General features: G+C 32.9%; 1 pseudogene; it reads left to right on the top strand.

Annotated features, from left to right (window-relative positions):
* The first annotated feature begins 16,656 nt into the window (after positions 1–16,656).
* LOC149547141 (mannan endo-1,4-beta-mannosidase 6 pseudogene) lies at positions 16,657–17,418 on the top strand (annotated as a pseudogene).
* The last annotated feature ends 1,283 nt before the right edge of the window (positions 17,419–18,701 follow it).

Below are 18,701 nucleotides of genomic sequence, written 5' to 3'. Positions count from 1 at the left end.
TTCTTGTAAGATATCTCATTATTCTTTTTACTGCTATGAGATGATTTTCTTTGGGATTAGCAGAGAATCTAGCCACTATTCCAACTGCTAATGGTATGTCTGGTCTCCTATGTACAACATATAGTAGTTTTCCAATCGAGAATCTGTACATTATTTGATTAACTTTAGCTGATTAATCATTTTTGGGTAGCTTATTTCCTATTGCCATTGGTGTGCTGACTGGTTTGGACTCCTCCAATCCAAACATTTTAAGAATTTCTTTGATCTACTTTGATTGTGTCACAAATATACCATGTTTGAGTTGATGTACTTACAATCCAACAAAAAATTTGATTTCTCCAAACATAGACATCTCAAATTCATGTTTCATTTTTTCAGCAAAGCCTTTGCAAAGCACTTCATTTCCACCAAACACTATGTCATCCACAAAGATTTCAAATACAATAATATCCTTACCTTCTTCTGCTTTGATGTACATGTTGTTGTCATCAGTTCTTTCAAATCCTATTTTCACTAGATACTTGTGAAGTCTCCATACCATGCTCTTACCATGCTCTAGGTGCTTGTTTCAAATGATAGAGTGCTTTATGTAGCTTAGAAACCATATCCCTATTGTTCTCATCAACAAATCCCTTTGGTTGTTCAATGTAGACTTCTTCCTCTAGTATTCCACTAAAAAAAGCAGACTTTACATCCATCTGATAGACTTTAAAATCTTTATATGCAGCATATGCAAGTAAAGTTCTTACTCCTTCCTTTCTAGCAATAGGGGCGAATTTTTCCCCATAGTCTAGTCCTTCTTCTTGAGCATAACCCTTGCATACTAGTCTAGCTTTGTTTCTGGTAATCTCACCATTCTCATCTAGCTTATTTCTGAATACTCACTTGGTGCCAATCACATTCTTGTCAACTGGTCTGGGAACCAAACTCTAAGTTTTGTTCTTCTTTATTTGATCAATCTCTTCTTCCATAGCTTTATACCAGTCATCATCTTGTAATGCACCATATATTGTCTTAGGTTTAGATTTGCTAATCAGACATGATTCATGTCTTAGTCTGTTCCTTGTCATTGGTCTTGCATCTTTGTCACCAATTATCTATTCAGCAGGGTGATGTCTTTTTACATATTTGGATAATCTTGGTTCTATCCTTGTTTCCATGTTTGATCTTTTTGATTCAGGGTCACTATGTACTGAGTTGTCAAGTTGTTCTTCATCTCTTTCATGTGTACTGACTTCAGAATTAGATTGTGTAATTTCTTCATTCTACAACTCAGCTTCTGAATGCAACACGACATTCATTGGTTGTGAGTCAAATGAAACTGAAACTTGTTGTTGATTTTCAATTTGATTGACATCATCCTCATCAATAGTCATTCCTTCATAAGAATACACAAAGGTTATGTATTCATCCATTCTCTTTGGTTCTTCAGCTTGAACTTCTGTCTGTTCATCAAAGTTTACATTTGCACTTAAATTCACAATTTTGTTAGTGTTAGTATTCAAACACTTATATGCCTTATTTCTAGTGGAATAACCAAGGAATATGCCTTCATCACGAGTATGTGTAGGATCATGGTGTACTAGACTATGGGCTTAAGTGGCAGTGAAAAACTAGCAAATTAGGGTTATGTCAACTTGACACATAATTTTAAAGTGGTTCTGGACTTTATATCAAAAATTTGTAAGAAAATAATCTGTAGGAAATTGAATCTAGTTTCTAAAATACAAGGCCTTATCTGGAGAAAAAATTATTTGATTGGTCAAAAGTTTGGATTTTAATGTAGTACTACAAAAATTTTTGGGCAAAAATAAAAAGTAGGTGTATGTCTGACCACCTTAATCATAATCAAATGATAATATTTTTAAATATAATTTTAGATATAAAAAGTAGACTCATGCCTAGATGTGTCACATATTTTTGGAAATTTTTATTCCAAATAAATAATTAATTATGAATTTTCTACTATACTATTTTCAAAATTAAAAAAATCCCATGTCTAACCACCTTAACTATTTCAAAAATAATCAAAATTAAGTTTTTTTTTTTTTTTCTTATACTAGTAAAAGCATAGAATGTGACGCATCTTTTGGATTTCACAAATCTTATATGGTTTGAAAGTTATAGCTATTTTTCAACCAGTATGTCAATTAGCACTTTGTAGCTAACTCCATTAGAAAATAAGTAATAATTACTTACTGAACTCATAATTTGACAAAACTTACATTTATGAAAAGCTAAAAACATTCTTAAGAAACCCTTTTCATTACATCAAATTTTGGTTAAAAAAAAGTCGTCAGCTACATGCTTGAAGTAAAAAACACATAAGAACATGCCAAAAACACATTTTCGGGATGTTTTAAAGATGACCATATAAGGTTGGTATTGAAAGATATAGTAGGAATTATAAAGGTATTAATTGTTTTCATTTAGTATCAGGATGGGTGGGAATAAAGTGGGAATAGATTTTGAAATTATTTGAGGCATTTTAGAACTACATATTTTTTAGATCACCACCATTTCGCACACCATGATCCAGCACATACCCTCACTTTTTTCATCAAATTTCCATTTCTAGCATCTTTAAGGATAAAGCATTTGCAACCAAATACTTTGAAATTTTTTACATTGGGTGAGTGACCATACCATAATTCAAAACGTGTTGTACTTGTACCTTTTTTGACTTGTACTCAGTTCAATTTATGAACAACTATACTTACAGCTTCTCTCCAGTATTTTAGAGCAACAATCTTTTCCATCATTAATGTTCTGGCACAGTCAATCACAGATCTATTTCTTCTTTCAACAATTCCATTTTGTGGGGGAGTTCTAGGAGCTGACGTTTGTCTTTTGATTCCTTTATCATTACAAAATATCTCAAATTCATTTGATGTGAATTCACCACCTCTGTCTGATCTTAGGCATTTCAAGCTCTTTTCGGTTTCCTTTTCGATTCTAGCCACAAACCACTTAAACATTTAAAAAGCATCAGATTTTTTCTTTAAGACCATAACAGTCATCATCCTGGAATAGTCATCAACAAACAACATTATGTACTTATCTCCTTTATAGCTTTGTACTTCCATTGGACCACATAAGCCAGTATGAACTAACTCAAGTACTTCTCTAGATGTATAGTTTTTGCTTTTGAAACTTGACTTTGTCATCTTTCCTAGCTGACACTATTTGCACATGATATTGTCAGGCTTCTTCAATTTTGGTAAACCTCTGACTTTCTTCATTTTACTGATATTGACCAAATTTTCAAAGTTGACATGACATAACCTTCTATGGCATAACCATTCATCATCAAATTTTGCAATGAGACAAGAAACATCATCCATATCAAGGTAAAAAAAATTACTTCTTGTTTGATCTCCTTTTCCTATCAGTTTACCATCAGTATCATAGATTTTTGCAGTTTTGTTTCCAAATTCTACTTTGCATCCTATATTACCTAACTGTGAGACACTCAGAAAATTGTAGTTTAATCCTTCAACATAGTATGCATTATCACATGAAATTTTCTCTGTGAGCTTAATGGAACCTTTTCCTTTGATTTGACATGGAGCATCATTACCAAATCTAACACTATTTCCATCATACTAAGTAAAGTTGACAAACTTACTTTTGTCTCCTGTCATGTGATGTGAACATCCATTGTCTATGATCCACCTATCATTCTTGTTCATACATGTTACCAGTGCTGTGGGCTCTTCTTCATCAGATTGGTCGTTCATGGCTACATAAACAACTTCATCATCATTATCATCAGAATTTTCTTCGAAAATATAACACTTCTTACCTTTGTCTTTGTAATCTCTCTTGTTATATTCTCTTCTGAATTTGTTGCCTTCCTTGTAATCCTTTTTCTGTGTACACCTGGCAGCAATATGACCTACTTCATTGCAATTGAAACAAATGATAGGCATCTTACCTTTGAATTTTCCTTTACCTCTGTGAAATCTTCTAGCAAGTAGTGGTTCCAATTTTCCACATCTTCCTCATCAGTGCTACTGTCATTGGACACATATTTCATCTTTCTTCCTTTCTTTGATTTTATTTGTTCAGCATCTTTCAGTGATAGCTTGGCGTTGAATGCAGATTCAACATTCTCAGGTCTATAGTTGTCAAAATTAGATAACTCAAATGCAGTGAGTCTACCCACTATACCTTCAAAACTTACATTATTTCCTGGTACATATCTTAACTCTTGTATTGCTGATACTCTAATAGCATAGATAGGAAGCAAGGTTCTTAAGAACTTACTATTAACAGTATCTTCATCCAATTGACCACTCAAGCATCTTATTGAACTTACCACTTCCTTTATCCTTGTGCCATACTGAGAAACATTCTCATTTTCCTCCATTTTCATATCATCAAACTTTCCTCTAAGACTTTCTCTTTTTCCTCTTTGTACATTCTTTTTGAATGCAGTGTCACATCCTTTGATATCATCAAATTCAGCATAGTTGAGTGTAGAAGCAATCTCCAGCATTGTCTGATTGTGTTCTTGTTTATTTTTCATATCTTCTGTAGTAAGAGTACTTGTTGGATCAACATGTTCAGTAACAAATGAATTTTGGGCATAATCTCCTATGGGTCCAAGATGTAGCTTCATCAAACTTTTCCATGCAACAAGGTTGTCTTTGTTGAGCTTGGTAACTTCTCTATTAGGCATTTTGATATTTTCTGCTTAGAGTCCCTTTAAACTAAATCAACAGTTTAGCTTTGATACCAATTGTTAGAATTCTTTTAGAATAACTGAGAGGGGGCGGGGGGGGGGGGTGGGGTGGGGGTGAATCAGTTACCCAAGGTCCAAATGCCCTAATAACACTTTTTCACTACTTTTAATGAATCCATACACTTTTCATTCATCCAAACTTAAATCAACCATATTAGCAAGTTACAGTAAATCAACATGCAGAGATAAAACATGCAAGATCAACACATGACACAATGATTTACGTGAAAACCCAATTTGGAAAAAACTACTAGTAACATGCTACTTGATTTTCACTCTTCTAAAGTGATGCCCTGCTAAAAGCCTGTCTTGTTAAAGGCTTACAACACACTATCAAATGTGACCTTGTTAGAGGATTTCACCAAACTATTAGGAATAGGCCTGGTTAAAGGACTTCTAAACATTCACTTGGAATGTCACCCTGTTAAAGGATTTACCTCATGGCTATTAAACCAACCTAAGTCCATAGGATTTAAACTATCTATTACAATTTCTAGAGAGTAACAATAATGGTTTTTTGATCTGATACAACTTAAAACATACTTTGCAGATTTTAGATCACTTCTTCAGTTCAGTCCTATTGGTTGGCTTTAATCATTTCAGCTCTGACAGCTTGTCTTCCTCTCAAGCTTTGTCTCCTTGAGTCTTCTTATTCATCATGCCAATGCAATCATCCTTGTGGTTGTCTATCCAAACAATATTTATGTGCTTTCTTCTCCTTAGCACCTTCTTCAGCAACTTATGCTTTCATGCTTTACAACCTCTCTCACTTTGCTTCATGACCTTATGACTCCTTAAATAGAAATCTAATTTTCCTTTTCCCGCTCAATTCTCCCTCTCCAATTTGTAGGGTTTCAAATGGATTAGGTAAGATACAATGTATCTACCTCATATCTTTTTTTTATCTAGAAACTTCGTCTAGGTTCTAGTTGTAACCTCAAAAATGTTCTGCATGGTGTTCTGTGCCACCAGCTCATCATTCTTATCTTTCATTTAATTCACAGACTTCTAGATAACAACCTTGTCAGCTTAGATCTAGAAAATCTTTGATTATCAAAATAATGTAGCAACTCGACATTATTGGTGTACTAATGCTTGACATCTATTTCTTGGATAGCTCGAAACCTAAATAAAATTGTATCACTCGGCACCTGATTACTCTTGATCACTCAGCACTTGATAAACTCTGTATCACTCGACACTTGAAGTTCACTCGACACTTGATAAACTCTGTATCACTCAGCATCTGAAGTTCACTTGGCACTTGAAGTTGAACTTGCTCGGCTTCAACTAGGAATCTATTCGGCACCTACTAGCTTTCTTGGCTCCTTCTCTCTAATGAACTTTAGTTAGGCTTTATAGATGTCTTAGCTAAAACCTTATATCTTTGATATGTTTCAGTGTGCCCATTCTCTGTGTCTTAGAGTATGTCATCAATACATTATTTCATCAATGGCTTGACTGATCCTTCTACTTCATTCTAACATCATAACTTCAACCTTTCTCTAGGTGTTCTAGTTACATCTTATTGATTTCCTCCTCCTTTTTAATCAACTAATTGATAGTATTTGGATCACTAAAGCAATTTTCATTCCCACAAGTAGCAAGTTTGACATCAATGACAAAATAATGATTGAGAACATTCTTTACTAGTTCCATATGATCATTCCAACAATCTTCCTTATGATCTTTTCAATCATTTCCAACAGAGTTGAGTGTTAGGAGTTGAAGAAGCAAGTTCTACTTCTATTTAAATGTCATAATCATGAGACATATTTGCTTTCAAAAGCCTCTACCACAATGACATTACCTATAAACCATGCACAATATTTTCAAGGGGTTCCCAACCTTGAAACACCCTTATAAGCAATGGCAAGTAGATGCAAATGCAATACATGACAAATTGTACAGCTTGTAGTCCTCTCAATATTTGGACTATAAATTCTCAAAGACACTTCCAAGTGATTCCAATGCCATAGTTGCTGCCACAATACTTTCCTCGATTCTATCTAATTCTCCAATAATATCCTCAATTTTTTCTAGCTATTGTTTTTTTTGTGTAGTCTCTTTCTAAAGCTACTCCTTCTCCTTCTAGTATATTGCCATAGACTCTCTCTCCTGCCTTAAATTTTGATCAATCTTTTGAATATATGCCTCTACCATATCTAAAATCAACTTCACATTGTGTTGTAACTTTGGCATAGGTGTTTGATCCTCGATAGCTTTTATTTCAGCATTCAAGTTTTCAAGATTGGTCAACACACTCACTTCTAGACCTCTCATGTCAAGTACTTTCTATACTATTTCAATGCCATGTTCTTACTTCTGTGCTAACAGTTCTTCAGGTGTATTTTCTTGTAAAAAAATATTTTTGTTGAAAAATTGTAAACTCTTAGAAAATGCATTCTTGTTTTCTATTACCATTGATGAGATTCCCTTGAAACAAATCAAAATGAAGAGGCATAAATATACTATTTTTTTTCCTTCAAAACCATGTGTATGGATATAAACATTAAGTACAACATGTCCAATATTTTTGTAGATATACACATCAATTACACCAAATTTTTCTTTCAAAACAATATGTACAAATATAAATATTAAGTACAACATGTCCAATATTTTTTCATATATACAATATAGATATAAATATTAGGTACAACATGTCCAATATTTTTACAAATTTACATATTAATTACACCAATATTTTCTTTCCAAACCATATGTGCAAATATAAACATTAAGTACAACATGTCCAATATTTTTGTTGATATACACATTAATTACGCTAATTTTTTCTTTCAAAACCATATGTGCAAATATAAATATTAAGTACAATATGTCCAATATTTTTGTAAACACACACATTAATTACACAAAATTCCTCTTTCAAAACCATATGTGTAGATATAAAAATTAAGTACAATGAACTAAATAAGGGTACAATAGTAAGTTATTCCCATGAAGAAGGATCATGTCAGATAATACAAGGGAATTTGATCAAAATAGGGAGACAATCACTAGATTATTGTCTAACTTTCAAAGAGAAGGTGATGACAAATTTTATTGTCCTTGCAAGAGTTGTAATGACTTAAAGACAAGAAGAATCAAAATCAAAATAGCTAAGAGACATTGTAGGGAGAATGGTAAAATTGAAGTGTGGTTTGATTATCATCCATTGGTCATCTATTTATTAAATTGTTTTTGCAATTAATATACATGTGAACCATGGAACGAGGGTTTTATTATCATCACTTTTATATAGGTCAATCTCCCTAGGGTAGTAGATGATATGGACCCACACATCTCAGAGGAACATGGAGGTGTGAATATGGAGGAACATAGAGGTGTGAATATGGAGGGACATAGAGGCATGAGTTACCAAAGAACACATTTGAAGATGATGGTACAAATGCATTGATCCATGCAACATTTGGTACTAGTGATACTGATGATGATGATGATTATGATAAGCATGACATTGAGGTTATCCATGATATATCTCTAATTGAGAAGGAAAATACTACCCTTTATGAAGGATCCCAATCAACTCTTCTCTTTGTTGTATTATTGTTGGTGAATTTGAAGGTTATGAATGATTTTTCCAACATAACAATGTCACGTATGCTAAGGTTTGTGATATACATCATTATAGTCTATAAAAGGTAAAATATGTACCATTAAGATTGGTTATACCAACAACTTATATTTTTTTCTACAGATTGATAGGTGACTATTTGTTACCACCATCAAATATTCTCTATCACTTGTATCAAGAATTATGTACCACTATGAAACATATTGGAATGGAGTATCAAGCAATAGAAGCTTGTCTTGAAGATCATGTAATTTATCATAAAGAACATGAAAATTCAATAGAATGCCATGAATTCCATATGAGCAAATATTGAGATGATCAAGTAAAAAAAGGTGCCTCACAAAGTTCTTTGTTACATCCCCATTATTCCATGTCTTAAATGATTATTCAAGTGCAATAGCTTGACACAATCTATGGATTACCATGTACGCAATAGAAGTAAAGATGACATTATTATAATTCCTACGGATGGTTGAAAATTTATGGACATAGAGGAAAAGTGGCCACAATTTGAAGAAGAATCTTGAAATCTCAAGATTCCTCTACCAATTGACAGTGTCAATCCATTTGGAGAGATGAGATTTGTTTACTTGGTGTGGCCTATTTTTGTTATCAACAATAACCTTCCTCTATGGATATCAATAAAGAGGGAGCACATTATGTTGGAAATGATTGATCTAGGTATTTTATTATTTTATTGTTACCTACATATAATTATAAGTCTTGGAATGAAATGACCACAATAATTATCTGATACTTTTTCATTCAACTAGGTAAGTACCAAGTGAAAGATATGAATGTACAAATTGTGCCTCTTATCAATGAGTTTTTGGTGTTATGGAATGGTTTCACGATGTATGATATCTCTAGATGAATTGGACAAAAACAATTTTATTTTCATGTAATGCTTGTGCCAACAATTCATGATGCCCCAGGGTTGACACATTTTTTTGGTATGTTACACTAAAATCTAGTTGTATATGATAATACTAATTCCAAAAATGAACATATTTAATCCAATTGTATTGTTATCTAGTAGGTCTTCAAATAAAGAGAAAATTTACAAGTCCAATGTGTGGTCCAAAGATGAAATATTGTCATTCCAAAAGTTTAAGAAAGAAAGTGTTGAATGAGAATAGACACTTCCTCCATAGAAATCATAAGTATCGAAGTACAAAAAAAAATATTTTCAATAGGAAAGAAGAGACTACATCAAAACCATAAAGAATGACACCTCACCTATGGTAGCTAGAATATAATAGAATTTGAGGAAGTATCACTCTACCTAATGGTTTATGTTTGAAAATTATATATTTTTATTTTTTTTTGTTGGCTAATTATGTAATTTTGTGATCATGAAGGTTGTCAAGACATTATTGACCACCTTCCATAGGGACTAAAATGTTATCCTAGATAATTTAGTAGGCTTCCCTACTATGAGAAGCTACAAATTATGCATTTGTTTGATACTATGCATATTAGAAAGAATGTAATAGAGACACTGTGCAAAATATTAGATGGAAGGCATAACGAAAAACTTGCCAAAATTTGTAGTGACATTCATGATTCCAATCATGCATTGAAAAATATCATTAAATCAAATAGAAATGGAGACTAGATTGATACAAGTGCCCTTCCTTGGTTATTAATGGAGTAGAAAAGTGATTCCATAAAAGAAGTCATACAAAAAAAGTGATTTCCTATAGGATTTGCTACGAATATAAGAAATCTCATATCAAAGAAAAGTGAATTTGGGCCAGGGCTGAAAACACATGATTGGCATACCTTCATCAAGGTAAGTCACAATCTTTTGTATTTACATTTTTTTTGTGAAAATGCTTTCAATTTTCATTGTATTAAATTATAGAAGAATGAAATGATCAATTGACAATTGTTATAGTATGTACTACCCCTATCAATCCCAAAAAATATTGACAAGAATATCAAACAAGTGATATATTTTAAAGTCTTGTATTTATATGCTTTTGTGTCTTGAATCCCTTGTAGGTGGTTTTCATCTAAAGAAATCAATGAAGAAGACTACCTTCAACTTTTTTCAATGCACAAGAACACCACCTCATACACCAAGTTGAGGAGATTGAATTGTATGGACCTATACAAACTAGGTCAATGTGGATGGTTAAGAGACACTTGAAATTTTTGAAGGGTTTTGTTTGACAAAGAGAACATCACAAGGTTCTATGGTTGATGGATATATGGTATACCGGATGATGGTCTACATTACTCAATATCTTCCTAATCTTACAACAAAGACCGATATAGATTGTATATGGGATCTCGACTCCATTAAAAAATTAAAATTGGAGTACTTGGTGGGGAATGATAGATTTAGGAAAAGTGAATTGTAATAAATTATGAGATGTTATTGTAGTTAATTAATTCTCAATCTTAAAAATAAATCTGTTGTAAGTCATCTATTTAATTTTATATAGCTACTAATGAGTGGGATGCAATACATTTGTTTATTGTAAACAATCAAAGATTGGATGATGGTATGGATTGAACAATGTTAACATTCTGGTCATACATTAAAATGGGAATCCATGTCTTCATTGCTTAAACAAGATCATTGTAATAGAGATCCCAATGTTACACAAAAGGAAATAGATATGGAATATGGTTTAAGAGATCTGTAGGTACTTACAAGTTTGTTAATCAACTATATTTTTGAACTCGTGATGCAATAATTTATACATGTTTGATATTATTGTAGGTGAAACACCACAAGGCTATGTTATGCAATGGTTATAAATTTTGCATCAAATATTTTGATGACATGAAGAAAACTTTTGATTCTAGGATAAGTTCATTCTTCCAAGTGACCAATATTTCATCTAGAAATGACTTACATCCTTGAGAATCTCAAAATAAATACTATAACCAAGGATAACTTTAGGAAATCCCTTCTAAGAAAAATATGTAAAATGCTAGCAAATTCAAAATTAAATATGTAGGAAAAAAATTTAATTGAGGGCAATTTTTTCATTTGAGGCAAGGGAGAAAATAATTTTCTATTGGCAAAATTTTCCTTTCTGTATCAAAATCTAATAATAACTATGGAAAATTAATTTATTTTTTTTAGTACAGAAATAAATGTAGGTGATTTTTTTGGTTGGTCATAAACATTTTTGTAATGTAAGAGGTGAATTAATTATTTCATATAACACAAAATATTAATAGAGTTGGATAATATGTTAGTTTCCAAAGAGAGATTATTTAATTTTTGGGTGAATTTATAGAGTCACAAGTGGTCCACGGCCCACATGCCAACTATACACTATATAATATACTCTTAGTATGCCAATTCATTAAGATTCAATTAATAATGTGCCCTTTTTTATTGCCAACTTTGTTGTCATCACTTTTCAAATTTTTAATCTTATCATGACTTATTTTTATGGTGAAAGGAATTAATTTGGACCATTGATGTAATATAGATCAATGGCTTCAGCTCTATTTTAGGCCTAATTTTAAGTGGCATACCATAAATTCTAAATCTTTTAGGAATTAAGACACATGTCCCAAAGACCAAAACAAAAAATAGTTGGCTAAACGGGGATAGTTGGAGACACACATCAGTAAAATGGTAGGCAATGTTCAACTCGAGGGAAAATATTATTTTAGTTTAAGGGTGAAATAACATTGTCCAATAAGAAAATATTTGGGAAATGTAGGCGAATATTTTAAAATAATCATGTTCTAAATGTAGATTATATTGGCAATTGGACGACAATTTGGGACTAGTTATGTGTAAACTAATGAGCATCTTGGCAACATGGTTGACCCCATATGTAGGTTTTATTTGCCAAATTGTGATTTTCCAAACAGAGGAAATAGCCAATTGGCAAAAATTTGCCACAAAAAAATATTGACTATAGCATTTTGGTTGATATACTTGACAATGACTTTCATTCCTTCAAATTAGTTCTCTTCATCATTAAATGGTACAAACTACGACTCAATAAAAATGATCCTAATAGAACTATTATTGACCATGAGAATGGATTTTCAATGATTAATATAAGGTTGTTTGAGCTAGTTGGGGATAAGCCCTATGTTCTTCCAAGACAATACGAAAAAGTATTTTCCTCAAGGTTCCACATAAACCGGGTTCATCATTTGTTGTTAGAGATGATACAAGAGGAAGGTCGATAAAGTATAAGCGATTGAAGAAGAAGATATCGAGGAAAAGGAACAAGTGGATCATGATCGAGAGTTGGTTGATGATGCTCCTCATGTAAATGATGCTACTACTAATCAGGACGATGATGCTTCTACTAATGATGATGATGATGATGATGATGATGATGATGATGATTATGACGACGAAAATGATGATGACGATAACAATGATGACCACGATATTGGTGGTGACCATGTCATCGACGATGATGATCCTAGTGATGGGATGGATGAAGAATAATATCAATGATGGGGGGCATGATTAGCTAACATTGGAGGGGGATTTGATTATCAATGAGAAGAATGAAATGTACAGTTATGTGATCAATGCCTATGCTATTCAATATTCAATTCTTGATAGATCAATGATTAATTTAATTAACTTGTCCTGTACCTTTTACAATTTATAATTCACATATGATTCTAATATTCGATGTAATTTTGATTATTTGTATCATGAATGTTTTACCTAACATAAAACAATTGATTTACTATTGTAGAAACCTGAAGCCCTTTCACAAGAATCACACATAGTCTCATGGATCATTAGGTATAAGTTAGTACACCCCATAGAGATTATTTTCTTTTACCATTTTTAAAATATCTCTCTCATGTGTACCTATCTCTCTTATTTCATGGAGTACAAGTACTAATGAATAGGTATTTGTTAGATTTTTCTTCCTCGAGTGAGGAAAATGTAGGAATGGAAGAAGAAAGTGAGACATTTAGTATGTCTAAATAAAGGAGATTGACTTGAGTTCAAAATATTAGAAATAAATTCAATAACTGGATGACTTATTTCCTTGCTCAAGGGGAAGGTGACTCCAATTTTCCCTTTAGGTACAAACATCTATAGAAACAATGGGTCCCCAATGAACTTCCTCCAATAAACACTAAGTTTTTTGTTGGAGAGATAATGTATCACATAGCACCATCCTCATTACATGGTTTGGACCTATTTTCCATGGATTTCATAAAGGTCTCTTACAACAAGCTTGTTGAATTGATGGAGTATATCAAACCTTGTTATGATTAGAGTAGTTGAATGGAGATTGTTAGATATAAAAAAAGTATGTGTAGGTATGCACTCAAGGAAAATTATATACAACAAAAACTTAGTGAACAAAGTAAAATATTAGCTATATACATTTACGAAAGGCCAAAAGCATTAGGGAATATTCCATGTTCTATAAATAGTACATGACCTGTGTCAACTAAGAAGCAATCCGATTGCATATTTGAGGCACCCAAGGGAAATCAATTATTTGTAGGTGCGAAAAAATCAATATGTGGAGACAAAGAGCTTCTTATTGATTACAATATGAATCACATGGACACAAACAAAGCCACTATCATGGGTGAGGTGGTGAATACTATGCACATTAAAAATTAACTCTAATCAATGAATTCAACACCTCATCAAATTTTTATATTTTTTTTTCCAACTTAGCATAATAACATGTGTTTTAACATGTCCCAATGATTTTTTTTTTCAAATATAGGTCTACAATATGGATCAACAACCATAGGTTATGCATGGTGGCAATGGTTCTCATGAGACTTATTTTTCTTGCTAGGTAAAACTCATTATTTTTGTACAAATTAGATACAATAAATATATTTAAGTGTATTCTTTTATTATGTTTTAATCTTCATTTCTTTTTTGGATTGATTTTAAATATAGCGCTAATAATATTTCTCTCATAAATGAGTGTTGATTAGGATAAGAGAAAGGAAAAAATAGTCCACGAGGAGCCACACGATGAGCTAGATGAATTCATTATTGATGGATGAATTTTTTATTGATTTTGCATCAGCTACCACCCCTGTGGTTGTAGTGCAAAAGGTGCTTCATGCATTAGGAATAAGCTTAAAGTAATTGGCATCAACTCGACCCCAAATTCCTGAAATACAATAGGAGGATGAGTTGATGCACCTAGTTTGTACATATACAATAAATATTAGTGTAGTTTTTAATTATAACAAAAGTTCAATAACATTTTTTTACAGTATACTCTTTTATTTATGTCATTAAATAAAATGCATGTGTTATTTTTATATAGGATGTTGAGGACGTACAAGGGCGATGGCAGAGAAGATGATACTTCAAGTGGTTCAAGTACATCACATGTTCTATCCTACACTTGTATTTTACTCGAACAATATTTTTTTTAATAGCTCTGACAATCTTGATTTATTGTGCTCTAACAATCTATTTTTTAGCTCCTACTATTGATCCTATGTTCACTATGCCACCTACTATAAAGAGCATAACCATATAGTTAATGTCGACCCCAAATTTGGCAACATGTAGCATGGTGATAGATGCAGTGACAATGCCTATTGGTAAGTAGATTCCTCTTTCTCTCTCTCATTTATCATGTTTTTGTTTCACTTGAACTATTATTTCTTAGGGGGAATTTTATAATATTGAATTCATTTTATGCAAGAGGCAATGAGGATGTTCCTAGGTGTACCCATGTTAGATATATGGGAACAATAAATAATTATGATCAATTTTTCCTTAGCAATGAAGATAGTTTGTTGGCGCTCAAAATTGTAGCCCAAATTTTGAGTACCATTAGGAAATCAAGCCCCATAAATGCATGTGTACCCGGTTGTACCTTTGAGGCCCCTGAGGTGTATAATTTTTCTAACACCTTCCATCTAGCCCATCCACATGTTCTATGAAGTTAAATCATCATTTCAAGTCATTTCGCGAAGTCTCATTTTGAGAAATTGCCAAATCTGCATTTTTACCTGTGTCAAACAATGACGAAAGGTTGTGTTTGCAAGTGAATATCTCACACCTAGAAATGTTTTATGACTTTCCACTTTGAGAGTATCTAATATCTATACCTAAGAACCTATGTTTCAGATTTTGAGTCGTTTTGAATTCGTTTGACTAGGTTTTGAATCCCTCAAAGTTGGTCATTTATTGTTCTGTGCATTTGTGTAGTTGTTCACATTTCTAGAAAGCCCTGTTTGACTTGCTATAATTCTGACCCAGTTAACTAAAATTTTGAAATTCCTATTGCATTGCATTACAAACATCAGAGACTTGTTATGTTTCAAGTTTCAGCTTATGAAGAATCCATTTAATCAGTTTTCAAACATAATTCCAAACACAATTTCTATCTTTTTACTAATGTCATAAAGTGCAGATTGATTGGAACCCCTGTTCATGATGTTATAACTTGAGATCAATGATTTCCTAGATCAAATGGATTGTACCACTATTTTGTCCTCTAAAAATACTTTAAATTTGCCAGTTTGCAAATCATGATGAATCCATTTGCACACTTTTCCAAGGCAATTCAATTTGCAAAAGAAATCGCTTTTCTGTCATTATTTCCAGTCAACAAATCCAAGTAGCCTACTTTGACTGATCACCATTTATGTACTATTATTCATCATAAGCTCAAATCATAGATCCATACTCTCCTCATGATAGTGAACCGATTCCCTAAGTTTCATCCCTCCAAGTGTCCATCTACATAGTTTTTGAAGCCAATTCCATATGTGATTTATGGTTTTCTAACATGTTTTCATTCAGGTGATTTTGAGAAGGAAACTTTGATATTGAATATCTTTTGATCCTAAATTCGTCATGAGACAAGATTCGATATGGTGAAAATATGTGGAACAGAGAATCAATATGTCAGATCTCAAAGCTTGGCCAGGTCTTTATGTTAGTTTGTAAAGCCAGGCAAGGGGCCTCCTAACATAGATTTCGCAATGGTGTAGAAATGTTTTAAAATGAGTTTCAGTGGCGAACTTGTAATCAAAGTTTATTCCAGTTGGTTCAAGGGGGTTGATGGATAAGACTTCCATGTCAGCTATTCAGAAACAAAAAATTTGTTAGCCAAAGCCACTTTGGGGCCCGACTAATCTTGTCAGATTAATAAGGTGATAAAAATAAGGTGGAGAGATTCAATATATCAAAGGATAGACCTTATTATCAAGATCAGCCAAGGAAAGGATATTCATCAAAATTGAGCCTCTCAATAATAACAAGACTTTTCTTTATTTAAAAAAATTTCTCAGTTGAGAGTATGAAATTTGCTCACTAATGTAAAGAATGGGGTTTTAAAACTTGTGCATCCAAATGTTAAGACAGTGGAGTACAAGAACATTAGCTTCAAAAAATGGAGGTTGGATAACCCTTTAGAAATTCCCCAATGTTTATAATCAGGAGATCTTAAGGGCTTTGGACTTTATTATAAGTGAAGCCAAGGAGAATAAAATTAGATTGATTTTGAGCATATTGAACAACTCATGGTAAGCCTACGGAGGGAAAACACAATATGTGAAGTGATGGAAGGAGGATGGTTTAACTCTTAAATCTAATGATGATTTGATCCAACCCTCAAGACCTATTTTAAAGCCCATATTAAGGCTGTGTTAAACAAGATTAATACAATGACAAAAGTGATATACAAGGGCGATACCACCATTTTCGTATGGGAACTCATGAACGAACCCTGTTGTCAGTTTGACCCATCTAGAAACACATTGCAGGCATGGATAGAAGGAATTGAAGCATACGTAAAATAGGTGGATTCAAAACATATGTTAGAGATAGAGATGGAAGGGTTTTATGGGTTTTAGCTCCAGACAAACTATGACTAAACCCGTACAGTACCTCTCAAGGTGAGGGTACAGACTTCATCAGAAACCACAAGGCTTTTGGCATTGATTTTGCATTTGTTCATATCTACGCAGTGGGCTGGGTTGATCAATACATTATTCTAAAGCACCTGCCATTTGTGAAGAGCTGGACACAAGTTCATTTTGAAGATGCAGAAAAGACTCTAAAGATGCCTATTCTTCTGTTGAGTTTGGATTGTTTGAGAGATATGGAGGATAGAACATCAGCTATAGAGACACATTTATGCAAATAGAATATGGAGAGCATAGCGTCAGGGAGGAATATGTGGCAATAGAGGCAGAGAATGGCTTAAAGGAAGTCAAAGGCAGCCGTACATTGCATCAAACAAGCATTCCAATGCAACACAGTTCCCATGTAGTTAAAAAATCACCCCACGTCCAAGCCACATTTTTAAAAAAGAAAAGCATCGATAGGAAGAATGAAGATGGATCCACGTAGGGGAAAAGAGCTCACGCCAAAAGAGAAATAAAATAGAGGAAGTCATTTGAAGAGTGTTGAGGTGGCATGTTAAGAAAACATAGTAGAATATAAAAAGAGTTGTCTAGCATATAAACTGCAATCATAAAAGGAGGCATCTCAGCAGACACAAGGAAGAAGCCACCAAATGCTGGATCAACGAAGAGTGCTCACACATTGAGGAAAGGCAAAGAGGTTGTTTAAAACTAAGAACCTGCAGCTAAAACAAGAGGACCAGTCACCAATCAAAGATAGGGTCATTGTTAATGCAATCAGAGCTCATTTGGTTTATCCCATAATCATGCAAGGTTGAGGACTTTTAATATGTAAATAGACTATTGCACAATGCTTAAGTTTCTTAAAGACACATTGGTTTTTGAGGCCACATCCTCATGTGGTATGACCCGCTCACGGGTCAACACAGTCATATGACTAGAGAGAAGTTTCAAAGATCTTACGTTGTTACACTTACCCCGTGTGGTTGGGAGCCAATTTTTGAAAAGTTTTGATATTACACCCAGTTGTATGATTGTAGAAGGATTCTCAAATGTTCTCAGTGTTACGCTCGACGTGTAAGAACGTAAAGAAAAATCTTTAGCATAAGAACGTAAAGGTAAAGCCTTGGGTATTAGGGTGCTACGAAATTTGAGGCCCGTATGGTTGGGAAGCAAAATTTGTGTTCTCACGGTGCTATGGGAGAATAAGTAATGTATTAATAAATAAAAATATTTCAGGCGTATGAATGTAAGCATGTCCCACCGTAGAATCACAAAGGAAAAATTGAAATATTTCAAATTGAAAATAAAATGTGAGACCCGCCTAGGTTGTGAGGCAAGCAAAAAATTGACATGTGGAATGATAGGAATGAAGGGATAAGGATAAAGTAAATATAAAATAAATTTCAAATTTCAAACGAATGATTTGTTCATATGAAGAAAATTAATAAATTTAAAAAGTTATATAGTTTTAACAATGTAAATTTTTTAATTTTTGAATTTTAAAGCCCTATTCATAATCCAAGAGCC

Source organism: Cupressus sempervirens, chromosome 7 (genome assembly GCF_028749045.1).
Source record: "Cupressus sempervirens isolate cs-2001-9-10 chromosome 7, ASM2874904v1, whole genome shotgun sequence".
Classification (NCBI taxonomy): Eukaryota; Viridiplantae; Streptophyta; class Pinopsida; order Cupressales; family Cupressaceae; genus Cupressus; species Cupressus sempervirens.
The sequence above is the reverse complement of the archived record's forward strand: the minus strand, read 5'-3'. Positions and strand labels throughout refer to the sequence as shown.